Consider the following 17533-nt stretch of genomic DNA (forward strand, 5'->3'; position numbering starts at 1 on the left):
AAGAGTTCGCACGCCACAACTAAGGAGCCCACGTGCTGCAACTAAGGAGCTGGCGAGCTGCAACTAACACCCGGCACAACTAACTAACTAACTAACTAAATAAATAAATATTAAAAAAAAAAAAAAAAGAAAAAACGTGACCAGCCACCAGAAGCCACCCCCATGTCCCTTCTGGTCACTCCTCAGCCCAAGGGTAACTGCTGTCCTGATTAACTCCGCACATTCGGTTTGCGTGTTTGGAGCTTTGTTTTAATGGACTCGTGTGTTCCTGTGTCTGGCCTTCCCTTGACATTGTGTTTGCGAATTTCATCCTTGTCAGTGTATGTAGTGGTAGGTTGTTCATCCTTGTGGTTGTGTCTAGTCGCATAGTTTTCTCTGTATATAGGTGTCTTTTTTTCTCTTGCTGCTGTTTTTCTTTTCTTGCTGCTTTTAAGATATCCTCCTTTTCACTGGGTTTAGCAATGTGATTATGCCACTCCTCAGTGTGGTTTTATTCTGTTATTTATTTGGGTGCTTGGGGTGTATTGATTCACTGAGCTTCTTGTATCTGTGGGCTTGTAGTCTCGTAGTTTAAATCCTGTAGAACGGGATTTCCTAGAGCAAAAGTTCTGGGCCACAAATGAAAACGTATTTCAGAGAAATTTCTTGAGAGAACTTAAAGGGAGTTTTAAACCAATTTCCCTCTCACCTCCTGCACTTGGATAAGAAATGTGAAGTAGGGTTTGGCTCATCCGGCTGCTACAGGGACTGCCAAGTCTTGGTGCTTCCCCTCTTCCCGCTGTGATGGGTTCAAAGTCCACTTCTTTGGGCTCCCAGGATTCTGGGTCAGATGCCTGTGGTTGGGCGTCAGCCAGGATGTTGGCCGGCTGCACCGAGGAAGAGATCTGTCTATATTTGTCAGCCCAGCTTTTTTCCTGGGTGAGAAGTAATAAGGGAAAAATCAGGATGAATCGAGCAGTTAAAGAAACCCCCCGAACCTAGGAGGGGAAAGCAAGGCATGCCCTTCAGACTCGCGTTGCTACAGAGGATAAAACTGCGGACCCTGGTGCATGTGAAAGGCGATGCAGTCAAAGAGACGTGTCCCAACCTCTCATTTTCACGTCTAGTGACTTGAGTATGGTTTTTGTATTCTTTTTGTCCTGTGTATACTCACAGGTAAGCTATCTTTCTTGAATGTATTTTTTTTTTAAATAAATTTATTTATTTATTTATTTTTGGCTGTGTTGGGTCTTCGTTTCTGTGCTAGGGCTTTCTCTAGTTGCGGCGAGTGGGGGCCACTCTTCGTCGCGGTGCGTGGGCCTCTCACTGTCGCGGCCTCTCTTGTTGCGGAGCACAGGCTCCAGACGCGCAGGCTCAGTAGTTGTGGCTCACGGGCCCAGTTGCTCCGCGGCATGTGGAATCTTCCCAGACCAGGGCTCGAACCCGTGTCCCCTGCATTGGCAGGCAGACTCTCAACCACTGCGCCACCAGGGAAGCCCTCTTATATGTATTTTTGAGCGTGCCTGTGCAGTGATGTCCCAAGCGTTAAGCTGACTGCTTCATAGAGTTTTCTATCTCTAGATGGATGTAATTTTGTTTTTTAAAAAAATGTTTATTTAAATGTAGTTGATTTACAATGTTGTGTTAGTTTCAGGCGTACAGCAAAGTGATTCAGTTATACGTATATACGTAAATATATGTATTTTTTTTTTTTGCATTCTCTTCCATTACAGGTTATTACAAGATATTGAGTAGCATTCCCTGTGCTATACAGTAGGTTCTCGTGGGTTATCTACTTCATATTTTAATCCCAAAGTCTTAATTTATCCCTCCCTCCCCCTTTCCCCTTTGGTAACAGTAAGTTTGTGTTCTGTGTCTGTGGGTCTATTTCTGTTTTGTAAGTAAGTTTGCGTGTATCATTTTTTAAGATTCCACATACAGGTGATATCATATGGTGTTTGTCTGTCTGACTTACTTCACTGAGTGTGACCATCTCTAGGTCTAGATGGATGTAGTTTTAGTAACGCTCCTTGTAGAGGAGAGATCGTGTATGCGGTGGGTGAAGCTTTTTAGGGTTAACGGATGTTGTAACTGTACAACAGGCTCAGCAAACACTGCCTCAAAGGTGCAGACAGTAGATGGGGGTGAGTAACGCAGGCCTCTGCCCTCAGGAGCTCAGAGGCAGCAAGCTTTGAAACAATGATTCCAGTTTATAAGTAAGATTGATATTCAAAACAGTAGTAATTAAAACACAATGGGAAGGATGCAGGGAAGGAAATGGAGTGGGGAATAGGAGGGGAATGAAGGGTTTATAAGGGCCCCTGGGTTGTTAAAGCCCGGTCCGCGGGCCAGCAGCATCAACTTTCCTGGGAGCTTGTAAGAAATGCAGATTCTCGGGCCTTGCCCCAGAGCTGCTGAAGCTCAATGTCTGGGGCCGGGACCAGGACCGGGACGCAGCCCTCCCGATTTGCCAGGTCACCTGTTGCATTCAATAAAGTGTGTCAGGGAGTTTTCCTGCGTTCTTACACGGATGGCAGGTTTTACTTTGCCCTTTAGTACAGTTTCTTTTAAGGGTCGTGCTTTGGTGTCATCCCTAAAATCTCTGCCTAGCCCTAGGTCATGAAGATTTTGCCCATTTGTACAGGGCCATAAACATCACTCAGGGATTTATGCAGGCAAAGGCATCCCTGGCTGAAGAAAGAGAAAGTGGCCCGCAATGCCGCCTTCATTTGGGTTCTCTGAGAAGCGGACCCTGAGACGAGGATTCTGGTGCAGGGCGTTTCTTGGGTGCTGCAGGGACGCTGGGAGGGGCGACCGGGAGAAGAAGGTACCCGTTAGAGCCTGGGCTGTTAATGCAGCTCACCCTGTGGGCAGCCGGAGCTTAACTCCATGCTTTGGAAACTCTAGAAAATGATGCTTGCTGTGTCACAAGCTCCCCGAGTCACCTGTGGGTTCACTAGGAGGACTTAGGGGACCCAGTGTATAGTTGTCTTCCCTGCTGTGACCTCCTATAATGGAAGGCTATAAAGCAAAATCAGCAAAGGGAAAAGGCGACGGGGCAAAGTCTGGAGGAAACCAGGCTCCGGCTCCCAGAGTCCTCTTCCCGTGGATTCCCACAGGATGTGCTTCACTTTGCCCACAGTGAGCTGAGGCAGCACGGGGGACACGCTCTCTACCCAGGAAGCGTGTTGGTCTCAGTGCCCAGATTTCTACTGCGGGCTGGTCCTGTAGGCACTCTGTCCAGCTCGTATCAAAATTCCAGACTCCCGGAAGGAGAGCAGAGGTTCGGCATCAGTCACAGTACTTGGACAACCAGTTTAGGTACCACGAGCCATTCTTATCAGTGCTGGGGATGGTGTCAACCCTCCTGGAATCCAAGTTCCCAGGTGCCAGCTGAGGGCCAGCCTTGCCAGCAGGCCTTTCTGAAGAGAGCAGTCTCTGGCCTGCAGTGCTAAGTCTTTTCTGCACAGGTACGAAACACATGCCTTGAAATGATCCCGTTCAGGGGGCGAGGGAGTGGGAGTATTTATGCACCAGTTCCTGAGGGTCATCGGTTAATACCTGCTCCCAATAATGCTCTTCAGGCGTGCCACACCAGCAGAGCCACCTTCCACGGGGCCTGAGGCAGTGACCTCAGGCGCAGAGATACAGTTGGGAATCAGCTGGAGCTCACTGGAAGGTTTTGAGGGATATGGGTGGGGCACTGGGAGCATCAGGTACAATAGTTATTCTAGAAATTGGGTGGGGACGACAGAGCCATGTGTCCAGGGCAGTTCACATGCATGTAGTCATGCAGCAGTATTACAACTGTGGGTGAAAAGACCAAGGTCAAGGCTTCCCTCTAACTTCCTTGGGGTGTGGCAGGGATGCCGGGTAGGAGGCACCGGGAGAGCCATGGATGGGCACCTCCTCCCTGTGTCTGCCTGTTTCTTTCTCTTCTTCTGAGCCTCCCATATGCGTATATTTGTTCACTTGATGGAGTCCCATAAGTCCCTTAGTGTGTGTGTGTGTGTGTGTGTGTGTGTGAGTGTGTGAGCGAGCATTGTGGAGGCAGAAGATACTGGTATGTTTAACAAATGTTTGCTATAGCCTCAAACATGCATGGCAAAGAAATTTTTTCTCTTTATCCACACGAGCACATTGGGAGACCCATGTCTGTTGTGTAATTTGAAGCTAGCTGTGGATTTGTATTGGATTGCATTTTTGAAGCGTGTCATGGTGGTGTGTGCACAGAGATCCAGGGCATGAATAAAGGCAGGCCGGCGTCCCCTCATTCATTTTAAGCTCCTGATTTCCTCCCCCGTCAGAGAACTGAGTGGATGGGGAGCTGGCCTGGCCGCCCTAGGAGGAGGGGCTGGGGGGAAAGGGTTTACACTGGATCACACGGTCATGACGATGATTGTGGTAATGCAGCCCTCGAGTTGAGGTGTGACACTCTTCAAAGGCAGGAGCTCCAAGACTGCCCTCTTCCCCACCACCCCCCCTCCAGGATCACAATCTGCATTTTAATAAGGCCCCAGGGAATTCATGGGCTCATCCCAGCCTGAATCAGGGTCTCACCTGCGAGGCTGCACTTTGAAAGCACCTGGGGAGCTTTAGAAATGCTGGTGCCTGGGCCCCCAGACCCGGATTTAACTACTCCGGGCTGGACCTGGGGTTGGGGGCCTTTGTGAAAGGCCCCAGGTGATTGGGCTGTGCAGCCAGGGCTGGGACTGGCCTGGGACCTGCTCACCTCGCCTCCTCAAAACTCTCCTTTCTCAGCCCCCAAGACACCTGCCCTCCTGCCTGCCTCTGACCACAGCTTCTTTTTTTAAAATTTTAATTAATTAATTTGGCTGCGTTGGGTCTTCGTTGCTGCGCTCGTTTTCTCTAGTTGTGGCGAGCGGGGGCTACTCTTCGTTGCAGTGCGCGGGCTTCTCATTGCAGTGGCTTCTCTTGTTGCAGAGCACAGGCACTAGGTGCACGGGCTTCAGTAGTTGTGGCACGCAGGCTCAGTAGCTGTGGCTTGTGGGCTCCAGAGCACAGGCCCAGTGGTTGTGGCACACGGGCTTAGTTGCTCTGCGGCATGTGGGATCTTCCCGGAGCAGGGCTCGAACCTGTGTCCCCTGCATTGGAGGCAGATTCTCAACCACTGCGCCCCCAGGGAAGCCCCTGACCACGGCTTGTTAATCTGCTTGGGCCGTGATTCTGTCTCTGGCCCCCAGTCCCGCCTGGCTCCCCGGGTTTCTTCTTTTCAGATTCTTTTCCCATATAGGCCATTAGAGAGCACTGAGTAGAGTTCCCTGTGCTCTACAGCAGGTTCTCACTAGCTGTCTGCTTTATGTCTAGTAGGGTGTGTATATGTCAGTGCCCATCTCCCAATTCACGCCTCCCTCCTCCCTGGGTTTCTGACTTCAGCCCGGTCCCTTTTCTATATTCAAAGTGTGGTCCGCCGACCGGCAGCAACAGCTTGTGAGAAATGCAGAGTCTCAGGCCCTACCGTGGCCGTGCTGGGTCAGAATCCGCGTTTTAGCCAGCTGCGCAGTGCGCCAGATGTGCGGGAAGGCGGGAGAGGCGCTGCTCCTGCTGTCAGGGCGCGGAGAACTGGTGGCGTTGGCGGGGGCCAGGGAACCGGCCGCAGGAACGGGAAGGCCCTTGCTTGCTCAGTTTCTCGGTGTCGCTCTTGACGTTGGCGCGGGCCGCTCTTTGCTGTGCGGCCGTCCTGCGCACTTGGGATGGTTATCGGCATCCCTGGCCGTACCCACTTGATGCCGGCAGCGCCCCCCGGCCTCCCCCGCAGTCGTGACAGCCGGGACTCTCTCCAGGCACCGCCAAGTGGCTGCCTAGGGACACAGTTGGCCCTGGTGGGTGCCACTGCTTCAAGCACAGCTTGCCTGCAGTGGAAGGCCACTCTGGGGAGAAATGACCTGTGAATCCACATGGTTCAAAGGTCACCAGTTGACTCTGGGGCCCCCAAATATAACCCCCTGCAGGGAAGTGCCCAAAAGGCTCGTTTGGCCCAGTTTGGATGAAGGCAGAATTTCTCCACTTCAGCGCTGGCGGCACTTGGCGCCGTCCTGGTCCCTGTCGGGTGCTGAGCAGCAACCCTGGCCTCCACCCACTAGATGCCAGCTGCACCCCTGTCCGAGGTGACAGAATGTGCCCAGTGACCCCTGGGGGCAGAATTGCCTGTTGGGAGCCCCTGGCCCGTCCCTCTTTGGTCCGTGTCGCCCGGTCTCATCCCCCCGCGGTAGACCCGCCGCAGAGGTGGCGGCTCCCAGGGTAGCCACTCCCCTGGACGGAGGGTCCTCCTTTTCGCTGTCGTCCGCATGTGGCCCTGCATGGGTCCCCTGCTCGCCCCACAGCCAGTCGCTGTGCCTGGCGGTTGGAGACTGTCATTGGCCCGCCTGGGTCACGTGCCCACGGTGGGGCGGGGAAGTTTTGGTACCCAGTGGAGGGGAGGGACGGTTGTGGGGGCGAGAATGGCCTGCTCTTGCACCCCTGTGCGGAGCTAAGTGCTCGGCTGCACTGCCATCCAGTCAGTGACCGGCTCATGCAGCAAATGCCAGGTGCCGGCGTTGCTCTGCCCGTCTCCGGGCCGCCTCGGAGGGCGCTCAGCCCTGTTACAGGTGCGCAGCCCAGGCTCGGCGGGGCCGGCGAGGCACCCACGTTGGCCTGCAGGGCCCAGGTGTCCTAACCCCCCATGCCCCCTTCAGTTTCTCCCCCTCCAGGCCTCCCTCCACGGGCCTGGCAGAGGGCTCTTTCAGGACATCCTCCTCTTCTCCAAACGCTTCTGCATCTCAAAAGAAAGCGAGCGTTTTTAGACAGCCCCGAAGCCCCTGCCCATCGAACTGGAGCTTTCCTTCCCACCGTAGTCCCCTTCTGCCCAAACCTCCAGGACCGTGGGGAGTGGGGAAGGGCTTGTGCTCCAAAGAAAAATGACGCTACTCTCGCCGGAAGACGGAGCAGATGCGCTGGGCAAAAGCCACAAGTGAGAATCGTGCCTAAGAAGCTGCATTTCCTGATGGGCAGCCCGCATTTTCAAACACGTCTTCAAATTGCAAAGTATAGCAAACACGCCCCAAAGGGCATAACACCTAACTGTATGGCTTAATGGATCGAACACGAAGCCTCCGTGTCACCACCTAACGTATAATTTATAGGATGCCACGTAGATGGAATCACACTGTGGATTCTGACGCGTCTCGACTTCGGTCAGCAGGCTGTGTGAGGCCCACCCATTGCAAGCAGACTTCGGGAAGCACTGGAGTCAGAGGGTGTGTAGAAGCCGAGAAGCCACTGAAGGTGACAGAGGAGTGGCCACGGGCCGGAGCGGGAATTGCCCTTGAGTTGCTCAGGGCACAGAGCCCAAGCCATGGGCTGTGGAGACAGGAGTTCCTGTGACCTGAGGCAGGAGTTGGGGCTAAAGGAGGCTGCGGGAAGGATGGCGGGTGAGGCAGGGCAGGGTACTGGTTGGAGCAGATGGAGAGGAGGCAGGCCCCGCCCGGTGGGCTCAGCTGCCCCAGGCAGCAGGGCTGCTCACACAGCACCCTCTGGTGGCCCAGTGGTGCAATGACACCCCTCTGAGCCTCAGGGAGCCCAGGCTGATGGCCTTCAGAGGAGCGGCCAGCACCGAGGAGCTGGCGGCCAGCAGACATCAGCCCTGAGTTTAGTGCCTGCTGTAATCCATGCAGGTTGCAAGAAAAGTGACTTGTGATTGGTTGTTGGAGCTTCTGGAAAATCTGTAAGACATGAAGCTTTTTTCCGTATTTCTTTTTTTTTTTAGTTGTCATCTCAGGCCTGGCTCTGAACTCTGTGTTCTCGGATCCTCTCCTCCTTGTGTCCCACTCCTTTCACGGTGTCTTGTGAGTATGTGTGACCTCTAGCCCTGATGGCCTTGACCACTTTGTCAAAGTGATGCTATGACCATATTTGTATTCACAAGCCAGGGGCATCTGGTGTCTTGAAGCATTAGGATAGCTAATTTGTTGGAGAAACTTTTCCGATGGTAGGATATCATAGAAACCTTGATGTGTATGTGTGTGTGTTAAGAACTACCTTTTATTCCCTTGAAGCTTCCAGGTTGAAACGCCGCTTGGGAGGTCCTGTGGTTGCATTTCCGGGGTCCCATCCTTCCCTTCCAGAATCCTGTGCAGGGCGGCCGTGCCTCTTCATCTGTGTACGTTCCCAGCGGGTGGTGACGCTTGCTCTGCTGCTTGTGTTGGTAGGTGAGGCTTGAAGGCCTGCCGGTGGCTCTGGCACCGTGGACAAGGGCCTGGCAGGTGGCAGATGCCCCGTGACTGCTTGTGTCAAGTAGCGCCCAGCAGCCCCCGAGCGCGGCCTGTTTCTGTAGGTCACACGCCAGGGCACACAGGCACACGTCTTCTTTCCGCTCTGTCTGGACTGTTCTGCGCTTCAACGACCAAAGGGCCGACTGGATGAATTGCGACCGAGACTGCATGGCCCCTGAGCTGAAAACATTTCCCATCTGGCCCTTTGTAGGAAACATTTGCCAAGCCCTGAATGGCAGTTAAGTTACTGCGATGGCACAGGGAGGAGAAAGACGGCGAGGCCAGCTTCCTGGAAAGGCTCACGGAGCCGGGAGGGGGTTTTGGTGGCAGTTTCCACCACGCCCACGCTGCCAGAGGAACCTGCTGGAACTCACCCTTGGGGTGACCAGCCTTCCTTGCTGATTGGAGACTTTAGATTTTTTTTTTTTTTTTTTTTGGCTGCACTGTGCAGCTTGCGAGATCTTAGTTCCCCGACCAGGGATCGAACCCGGGCCCTCGGCAGTGAAAGTGCAGAGTCCTAACCACTGGACCACCAGGGAATTCCGAGACTTTTAATATTTTAATCTGAGTGATGACTTTCCATTCCATCTGCCCAGGTCATCTGGGGATTAGCTAGTAGTGTCATGGCTCCAAGTGGGAAACCAGCCAAATGTCCATCCACAGTAGAAGGGATAAACTCATGGGGGTCTGTTTCCACCATTGAATACTATAGAACAGGAAGAGGCAAAGGACATCATCCCGTCGGCCAAATCCAGCTCACTGCCTGAGGCAAAATGAGCTAAGAACGTTTTTTATATTTTTTAATGATGGAAAGAAACTGAAGGAAGAATAGTACTTTGTGACAGGTGAAGATTATATGAAATTCAGACTCCATTGTCGATAAATCGAGTTTCATTGCCACATAGCCCCAGCCATTAATTTGTGTACTGTCTCTAGCTGCTTTTACGTGACAGTGGCAGAGTTGAGTAGTCCCGACAGAGGCCACGTGGCCCACAGAGCTACAGATATTTACTCTCTGGCCCTTAATAGAAAAAGTTCACTGTTGTAGAACATAGAGAATGAACGAACGATAATTAGATAAACTCAACAACATGGCTAGATCTTCCAACACCATACAGAACAGAAGAAGCTGGAAATGAAAGATCCCATTTATATAAAGTTCAAAAACGGGCAAAATTAATCTGTGGTGTGAGGATAGTGATTCCCTTTCCGGTTGGGGTAGGGCCTGGAAGGGGCCATGAGGGAGCTTCTGGGGGCTGGTCACATTCTGTTCTTGATCTGGGTGCTGGTGATGTGTGTGAGCTTACTCTGTGAAAATTTGTGGAGGTGTCCACTTAGGACTTTTGCCTTTTTATGGATAGATGTTTATTTCAATAAAAAGCTTACTTAAGAAAAGTGATTTCAGTCTGGCAGCTCCTCAAAAGGTTAAATGTAGACTTACCATATGACCCAGTAATTCTACTCCTAGGTGTCTACCCAAGAGAACTGAAAATACATGCCTATGTGAAGACTGGAATGATCATAGCAGCATTAGTCACAATAGCCCCAAAGTGGAAACAGCCCAGATGTCCGTCAGCTGATGAACGGACAGACACAACGTGGTATATCCACACAACGGAGTATTTTTCAGCCATAAAAAGGAGTGAAGCACTGATGCTCCAACATGGACAAACCTTGAAAACATTATAATAAGAGAAAGAAGCCAGACACAAAAGGCCGCATGTGATATGATTCCATTTCTGTGACGTGTCCAGAAGAGGCAAATCTGTAGAGAAGGAAAGTAGATGAGTGGTTACGAGGGGCTGGGCCAGGAGAGGGACTGCTGTGGGCATGGGGTTACTTTTAGAGGATGAAAATGTTCTGGAATTAGATAGTGCACCTCTGTGAGCCAGAAGGAAAAGGTCCCAAGATGACAGCCACCTCACCTGCTCTTTCGTGCTGCCCGTCCAAGCACAGGTGACTCGAAGGTTGACAGGGAGAAGGCCTGACTTTTCCACCAGGTAATCCAGACCTGCCCCCAGATCCAGGCCGGATGAGTAACGCAGCAGTTTCCAGAATGTAGGTAAAACGAAGACGTTAGATTTGCTACTTCTGTTTACTAAAATAGCAGTTGCCCGAAAAGCAGGGCAAGTTGGAATATTGTAGATAATTCGCTTCCTGGCCTAGCCCTGTGATTATGCCCAGGCCAGCCCTGACTTCCCTGGTCTCTGTTTCCCTCTGGCTGGATTGGAGGGAACAAGCATCTTCCTAGCAGCTACAGGTGCACATGCGTTTCCATCAAGGAGAGGAGCGTGGACTCTTGGCTTCTTGCTGGTTACAAGATCCCCCGGCTTACTGGGGGCTTGCTTTTTCTATGTTTTTAATGATCTTTTCTGAGTTACACTTTTGGGTTCCCATTTCTAGCTGTTAAGGGCAGTAATGCTCACAGATATCACTATAGCTTTTGAGGATGTGAGATTATCACTCAGATGATCTCAGTTTTGCCAGCAGTGAAGAGTATGTTGTTTTTTCAAGTGATTTTCTGCTCTGTAATGACTGATAGAGACGGCTGGCAGTGAAGACAGTTCTGAAATTTCTGGAAAGTTCCCTAGGCTTAACCAGTATCTGTGCAGGGACAAAAAGTTTTGATGAATTAAAGATTGTTTGCTTGTCCCCGAGTGTGTGCAAGGGGCTGGAACTAAGCTTCAGTCTCTGTGTCATCTGCTCTGGGTGGAAAGCACCTGAGAAACAGTCCAGCCCAGGACTGTAGTTTTTGAGAGGAGGGCGGTGAGGGTCAGCAGGGGTCAGCGGAGGTCACACAGCCAGATGGGATTCACGCAAATTTCTTGGTTAGTGGTCTTTTCACTTAGAGTAGATGTATTTCGTTTGAAAGAAAATAGTCTCTAATAAATGTAAACACTTTGAGGAGTTTTCAGGAGAAGATATTTAAAATGCCAGGCGTAGATTCATGTTTTAATGGCCTCACGAGTTCTTGGTAAACAGAAATCGCAGCAGGTCCCCCAAAAGTTCAGTTTGACTTGCTTAATCTCCCTGAGCAGAACTGGAATCCATCAGGTCCCTTCTGTGAGCTACAGACATCAAAGGACTGATTAGATAAACTTTGGGAATGAGGGAACATGCAGGGTGGTAAGGAAAATGTGTTTTCATGAAACACTTAAGGGTGTTTTTTTTTTAACTTTATTATTATTATTTTTTATTGGAGTATAGTTGCTTTACAATGTTGTGTTAGTTTCTGCTGTACAACAAAGTGAATCAGCTATACGTATACGTATACCCCCTCCCTCTTGGACCTCCCCGCCCCCCTGTCTCGCCCATCTAGGTCACCACAGAGCACTGAGCTGAGCTCCCTGCGCTACACAGCAGGTTCCCACTAGCTATCTATTTTACACGTGGTAGTGTATTTATGTCAATCCTAATCTTCCAATTCGTCCCACCCTCCCCTTCCACCCACCGTGTCCACATGTCCATTCTCTATGTCTGCATCTCTATTCCTGCCCTGCAAATAGGTTTATCTGTACCATTTTTCTAGATTCCACATGTATGCATTAATATACGATATTTGTTTTTCTCTTTCTGACTTACTTCACTCTGTACGACAGGCTCTAGGTCCATCCACATCTCTACAAATGACCCAGTTTCGTTCTTTGTTATGACTGAGTAATATTCCATTGTATATATGTGCCACATCTTCTTTATCCATTCATCTGTTGTTGTTTTTTTAACATCTTTATTGGAGTATAATTGCTTTACAATGGTATGTTAGTTTCTGCTGTATAACAAAGTGAATCACCTATACGTATACATATATCCCCATATCTCCTCCCTCTTGCGTCTCCCTCCCACCCTCCCTATCCCACCCGTCTAGGTGGTCACAAAGCACCGAGCTGATCTCCCTGTGCTATGCGGCTGCTTCCCAGTAGCTATCTTATTTTACGTTTGGTAGTGAATATATATCCATGCCACTCTCTCACTTCGTCCCAGCTTACCCTTCCCCCTCCCTGCGTCCTCAAGTCCATTCTCTACATCTGCATCTTTATTCCTGTCCTGCCCCTATGTTCATCAGAACCTTTTTTTTTTTTAGATTCCATATATATGTGTTAGCGTACGATAGTTGTTTTTCTCTTTCTGACTTACTTCACTCTGTATGACAGTCTCTAGGTCCATCCACCTCACTACAAATAACTCAATCTCGTTTCCTTTATGGCTGAGTAATATCCCATTGTATACATGTGCCACATCTTCTTTATCCATTCATCTGTCGATGGCCACTTAGGTTGCTTCCCTGTCCTGACTATTGTAAATAGTGCTGCAATGAACATTGGGGTGCATGTCTCTTTTTGAATTATGGTTTTCTCTAGGTATATGCCCAGTAGTGGGGTTGCTGGGTCATATGGTGTTTCTATTTTTGGTTTTTTAAGGAACCTCCATAGTGTTCTTCATAGTGGCTGTATCAATTTACATTCCCACCACCAGTGCAAGAGGATTCCCTTTTCTCCACACCCTCTCCAGCATTTATTGTTTGTAGGTTTTTTTTTTTTTATAAGAAAGCTTTTACCATTTTTTTTTTAAACTTTGGGTTTATTTATTTATTTATGGCTGTGTTGGGTCTTCGTTTCTGTGCGAGGGCTTTCTCTAGTTGCGGCAAGTGGGGGCCACTCTTCATCACAGTGCGCAGGCCTCTCATTATTGTGGCCTCTCTTGTTGCGGAGCACAGGCTCCAGACGCGCAGGCTCAGTAATTGTGGCTCACGGGCCTAGTTGCTCCGCGGTATGTGGGATCTTCCCAGACCACGGCTCGAACCCGTGTCCCCTGCATTGGCAGGCAGATTCTCAACCACTGCGCCACCAGGGAAGCCCGTTTGTAGGTTTTTTGATGATGGCATTCTGACTGGTGTGAGGTGATACCTCATTGTAGTTTTGATTTGCATTTCTCTAATAATTAGTGATGTTGAACATCTTTTCAAGTACCTCTTGGCCATCTGTATGTCTTCTTTGGTGAAATGTCTATTTAGGTCTTCTGCCCATTTTTTGATTGGGTTGTTTGTTTGTTTGTTATTGAGCTGCATGAGTTGTTTGTATATTTTGGAGATTAATCCGTTGTCAGTTGCTTCATTTGCAAATATTTTCTGCCATTCTGAGGGTTGTCTTTTTGTCTTGTTTCTGGTTTCCTTTGCTGTGCAAAAGCTTTTAAGTTTCATTAGGTCCCATTTGTTTATTTTTGTTTTTATTTTCATTATTCTACGAGGTGGGTCAAAAAAGATCTTGCTGTGATTTATGTCAAAGAGTGTTTTTCCTATGTTTTCCTCTAAGAGTTTTATAGTGCCTGGTCTTACATTTAGGTCTTTAATCCATTTTGAGTTTATTTTTGTGTATGGTGTTAGGGAGTGTTCTAATTTCATTCTTTTACATGTAGCTGTCCAGTTTTCCCAGCACCACTTATTGAAGAGACTGCCTTTTCTCCATTGTATATTCTTGCCTCCTTTGTCATAGATTTTTTGACCAGAGGTGCGTAGGTTTATCTCTGGGCTTTCTATCCTGTACCATTGATCTATATTTCTGTGTTTGTGCCAGTTCCATACTGTCTTGATTACTGTAGCTTTGTAGTATAGTCTGAAGTCAGGGAGTCTGATTCCTCCAGCTCCATTTTTTTCCCTCAAGACTGCTTTGCCTATTCGGGGTCTTTTGTGTCTCCATACAGATTTTAAGATGATTTGTTGTAGTTCCGTAAAAAATGCCATTGGTAATTTGATAGGGATTGCATTGAATCTGTAGAGTGCTTTGGGTAGTATACTCATTTTCACAATGTTGATTCTTCCAATCCAAGAACATGGTATATCTCTCCATCTGTTGGTATCATCTTTACTTTCTTTCATCAGTGTCTTATAGTTTTCTGCATACAGGTCTTTTGTCTCCCTAGGTAGGTTTATTCCTAGGTCTTTTATTCTTTTTGTTGCAGTGGTAAATGGGAATGTTTCCTTAATTTCTCTTTCAGATTTTTCATCCTTAGTGTATAGGAATGCAAGAGATTTCTGTGCATTAATTTTGTATCCTGCAACTTTACCAAATTCATTGATTAGCTCTAGTAGTTTTCTGGTGGCATTTTTAGGATTCTCTATGTATAGTATCATGTCATCTGCAAACAGTGGCAGTTTTACTTCTTCTTTTCCGATTTGGATTCCTTTTTCTTCTCTGATTGCCATGGCTAGGCCTTCCAAAACTATGTTGAATAATAGTGGTGAAAGCGGACATCCTTGTCTCGTTCCTGATCTTAGAGGAAATGCTTTCATTTTTTCACCATTGAGAATGATGTTTGCTGTGGGTTTGTCATATATGGCCTTTATTATGTTGAGGTAGGTTCCCTCTATGCCCACTTTCTGGAGAGTTTTATCATAAATGGGTGTTGAATTTTGTCAAAAGCTTTTTCTGCATCTATTGAGATGATCATATGGTTTTTATTCTTCACTTTGTTAATATGGTGTATCACATTGATTGATTTGCATCTATTGAAGAATCCTTGCATCCCTGGGATAAATCCCACTTGATCATGGTGTATGGTCCTTTTAATGTGTTGTTGGATTCTGTTTGCTAGAATTTTGTTGAGGTTTTTTGCGTCTGTGGTCATCAATGATATTGGTCTGTAATTTTCTTTTTTTGTGATATCTTTGGTCTTGGTGTCAGGATGATGGTGGCCTCATAGAACAAGTTTGGGAGTGTTCCTCCCTCTGCAACTTTTTGGGGGAGTTTGAGAAGGATAGGTGTTGGCTATTCTGTAAATGTTTGATAGAATTCACCTGTGAAGCCATCTGGTCCTGGACTTTTATTTGCTGGAAGATTTTTAATTACAGTTTCAATTTCATTACTTGTGATTGGTCTGTTTGTATTTTCTAATTCTTCCTAGTTCAGTGTTGGAAAGTTATATCTTTTTAAGAATTTATCCATTTCTTCCAGGTTGTCCATTTTATTGGTATATAGCTGCTTGTAGTAGTCTCTTATGATCCTTTGTATTTCTGCGGTGTCAGTTGTAATTTCTCCTTTTTCATTTATGATTTTATTGATTTAAATCCTCTCTCTTTTTTTCTTAGAGTCTGGCTAAAGGTTTATCAATTTTGTTTATCTTCTCAAAGAACCAACTTTTAGTTTTATTGATCTTTGCTATTGTGTTCTTCTTTTCTATTTCATTTATTTCTTCTCTGATCTTTATGATTTCTTTCCTTCCACTAACTTTGGGGTTTTTTTTTGTTGTTGTTCTTCTTTCTCTAGTTGCTTTAGGTTTAAGGTTAGATTGTTTATTTGAGATTTTTCTTGTTTCTTGAAGTGAGATTGAATTGCTATAAACTTCCCTCTTAGAACTGCTTTTGCTGCGTCTCATAGGTTTTGAGTTGTTGTGTTTTTGTTGTCATTTGTTTCTGTGTATTTTTAAATTTTTTCTTTGATTTCGTCAGTGATCTCTTGGTTATTTAGTAGTATAGTGTTTAGCCTCCAGGTGTTTGTGTTTTTTACAGTTTTTTTCCTGTAATTGATTTCTAATCTCATAGCATTGTGGTCGGAAAAGATGCCTGATGAGCCCAGGAGGGATATGAACTATTACTGTACCGATTTTACAGATGAGGAAATTGAGGCACAGAGAGTTTAAGGCTTGGGTAGAACCCCATGGCAGACATAAGTTGGGACCATTACTCCTGCACATGGCCTGGACCTTAGCACAGAAGTCTGGTTTTTCCCGGGAAGCAGAACCAATCAGATTTAAGAGGATGAACAAACCAAAAACTGTTAAAAGAAACTTTGTCGTTAACTTGAATGCTGATTTATTAACTCAAAATGAGGCATGGACTAGAATTTTCAGGAAAGGTGCTCTCAGTTCTCTGTACCTGAAGTGCTCCTCGAAGCCATGGCACAGAACCAGGGACTTCTTGGGGATGTTCTTGGTGGCTCTTGCCATCCTTGTCTGAGGGTTAGATGTCCCCCAAATCATCCTGAGGATGTCAATGCAGAGGAGACTGGTCTGGACTCATGAGACTGTGCAGGAGTCAAACTGACAAGCTAATTCCCTTTGTACTCTTTTTTTTTCTAGGCTGTCTCATCTGCTCACATATTTATTTTTGAGTCTATTTATCCTATTTATGATAAAATTGTGACTTAGACATTTTTGGTAGGTGCGTAGATGGAACCTACAAAAATTCTGTAATGGGGCCTTGCCTTTGTTACCCCAGTGGTTCAGAGATAACCACACACTTAAATGAACTCAAAACACTTTAGTGAACATTGACCACATGCCAGACACAGTGATGGGAGTGCAAATATAAGTAAGTCATTGTTCGTCACTGCAGAGGGTCATGGTGGAGTGGGAAGATGTTCCAGCCACAGTGTAATTAGGAGTTCTGATAATGCTTTGGGGCAGAGTGACATCAGCAAAATGGTAAGATAGAAGGCCACGGCCATTGTTCCCTCACAGAAACACCAATAGCAATGATGTAGAGACCTTTATGAGAATTCCAGATTCCAGTCAGGAAGTTGCAGGACCCCAGGAGAGCACAAAGCCAAAAACAGTTGCTTTGAAACAGGTAAGAGGAGTGACTTCACTTTACCTGTGTCGGCCCCTCCTCCAAGATGGTACAGCTCAGCACTGAGAGAAACTGCCTGCAGTTTCTCCTCCTGGAGAAAGAGAGAGTAGAACTTGTCTCCAACATCTCAACCTTTCAGAGCCCTACCTCAGGGCTCGCCTTCCTCCCCACTTACAGCACTGATGGAACCAGCATGGGTTGGAGGCCTGAGGGTAGCTGAGAACAATGCAAGTGGTGGGTGGCTTGCGGCAGCTGGCATGGATTTGCATGACTGGGAGAAGACCCTCAACTTGAGACTTCTCAGTCATGAGGGAGAGGAGTGAAGAGTGCCTCCAGTGTCCTGGCTTTTCTGAGGGCAGCCTGAGGGGCTGGTTTCTGTTTAACTGCATTCCTCACTTGGAGCAAGAGACAGGAAGAGAAGTGGAGTTTGCATCCAGCTCTCTGGATTTTTGCAGGGCTGCCTGAGGAGCTGATTTCTCTTTGGTCTGATGTGAGGTACTGACAGGGAGCTTCCTGGTTGCCACTGAGAACCCAGGAGAGTGAGGTGGCTTGCTGCTATAGAACCAGAGAACTGGCAGCGCCAAGGACAGGCACAGAGGGAACAAGAGATTATGATCTCGTGAACAAATAAACAAATAAACTGGCAAATTCCTTTAATTAGGACTTTACATGCACAAGTCTGCATCAGCAGAAAAGGTTTGAGAGGCCTCCAGATTCTCTAGTT

The 17533-nt window shown here is 47.7% G+C and overlaps 1 protein-coding gene and 1 non-coding gene across 5 annotated transcripts in view; one reads left to right on the plus strand and one right to left on the minus strand.

Annotated features, from left to right (window-relative positions):
- The window catches only part of CLCN4 (chloride voltage-gated channel 4), an 88929-nt gene that overhangs the window by 14840 nt on the left and 56556 nt on the right, over window positions 1–17533 (plus strand). Inside the window, exon 2 of one of the 4 annotated variants that reach the window (XM_057538529.1) lies at window positions 7745–7823. The exons of the other annotated variants lie outside the window; for them this stretch is intronic. The gene's annotated coding sequence lies outside the window, so the exon portion shown is untranslated. The remainder of the gene's footprint in view (window positions 1–7744; window positions 7824–17533) is intronic. 4 annotated transcript variants of the gene reach the window in all.
- TRNAE-UUC (transfer RNA glutamic acid (anticodon UUC)) lies at window positions 8716–8788 on the minus strand. Its single transcript has one exon. It is a non-coding gene; the product is annotated as a tRNA-Glu (tRNA).

This window comes from Balaenoptera acutorostrata, chromosome X (assembly GCF_949987535.1).
Source record: "Balaenoptera acutorostrata chromosome X, mBalAcu1.1, whole genome shotgun sequence".
Classification (NCBI taxonomy): Eukaryota; Metazoa; Chordata; class Mammalia; order Artiodactyla; family Balaenopteridae; genus Balaenoptera; species Balaenoptera acutorostrata.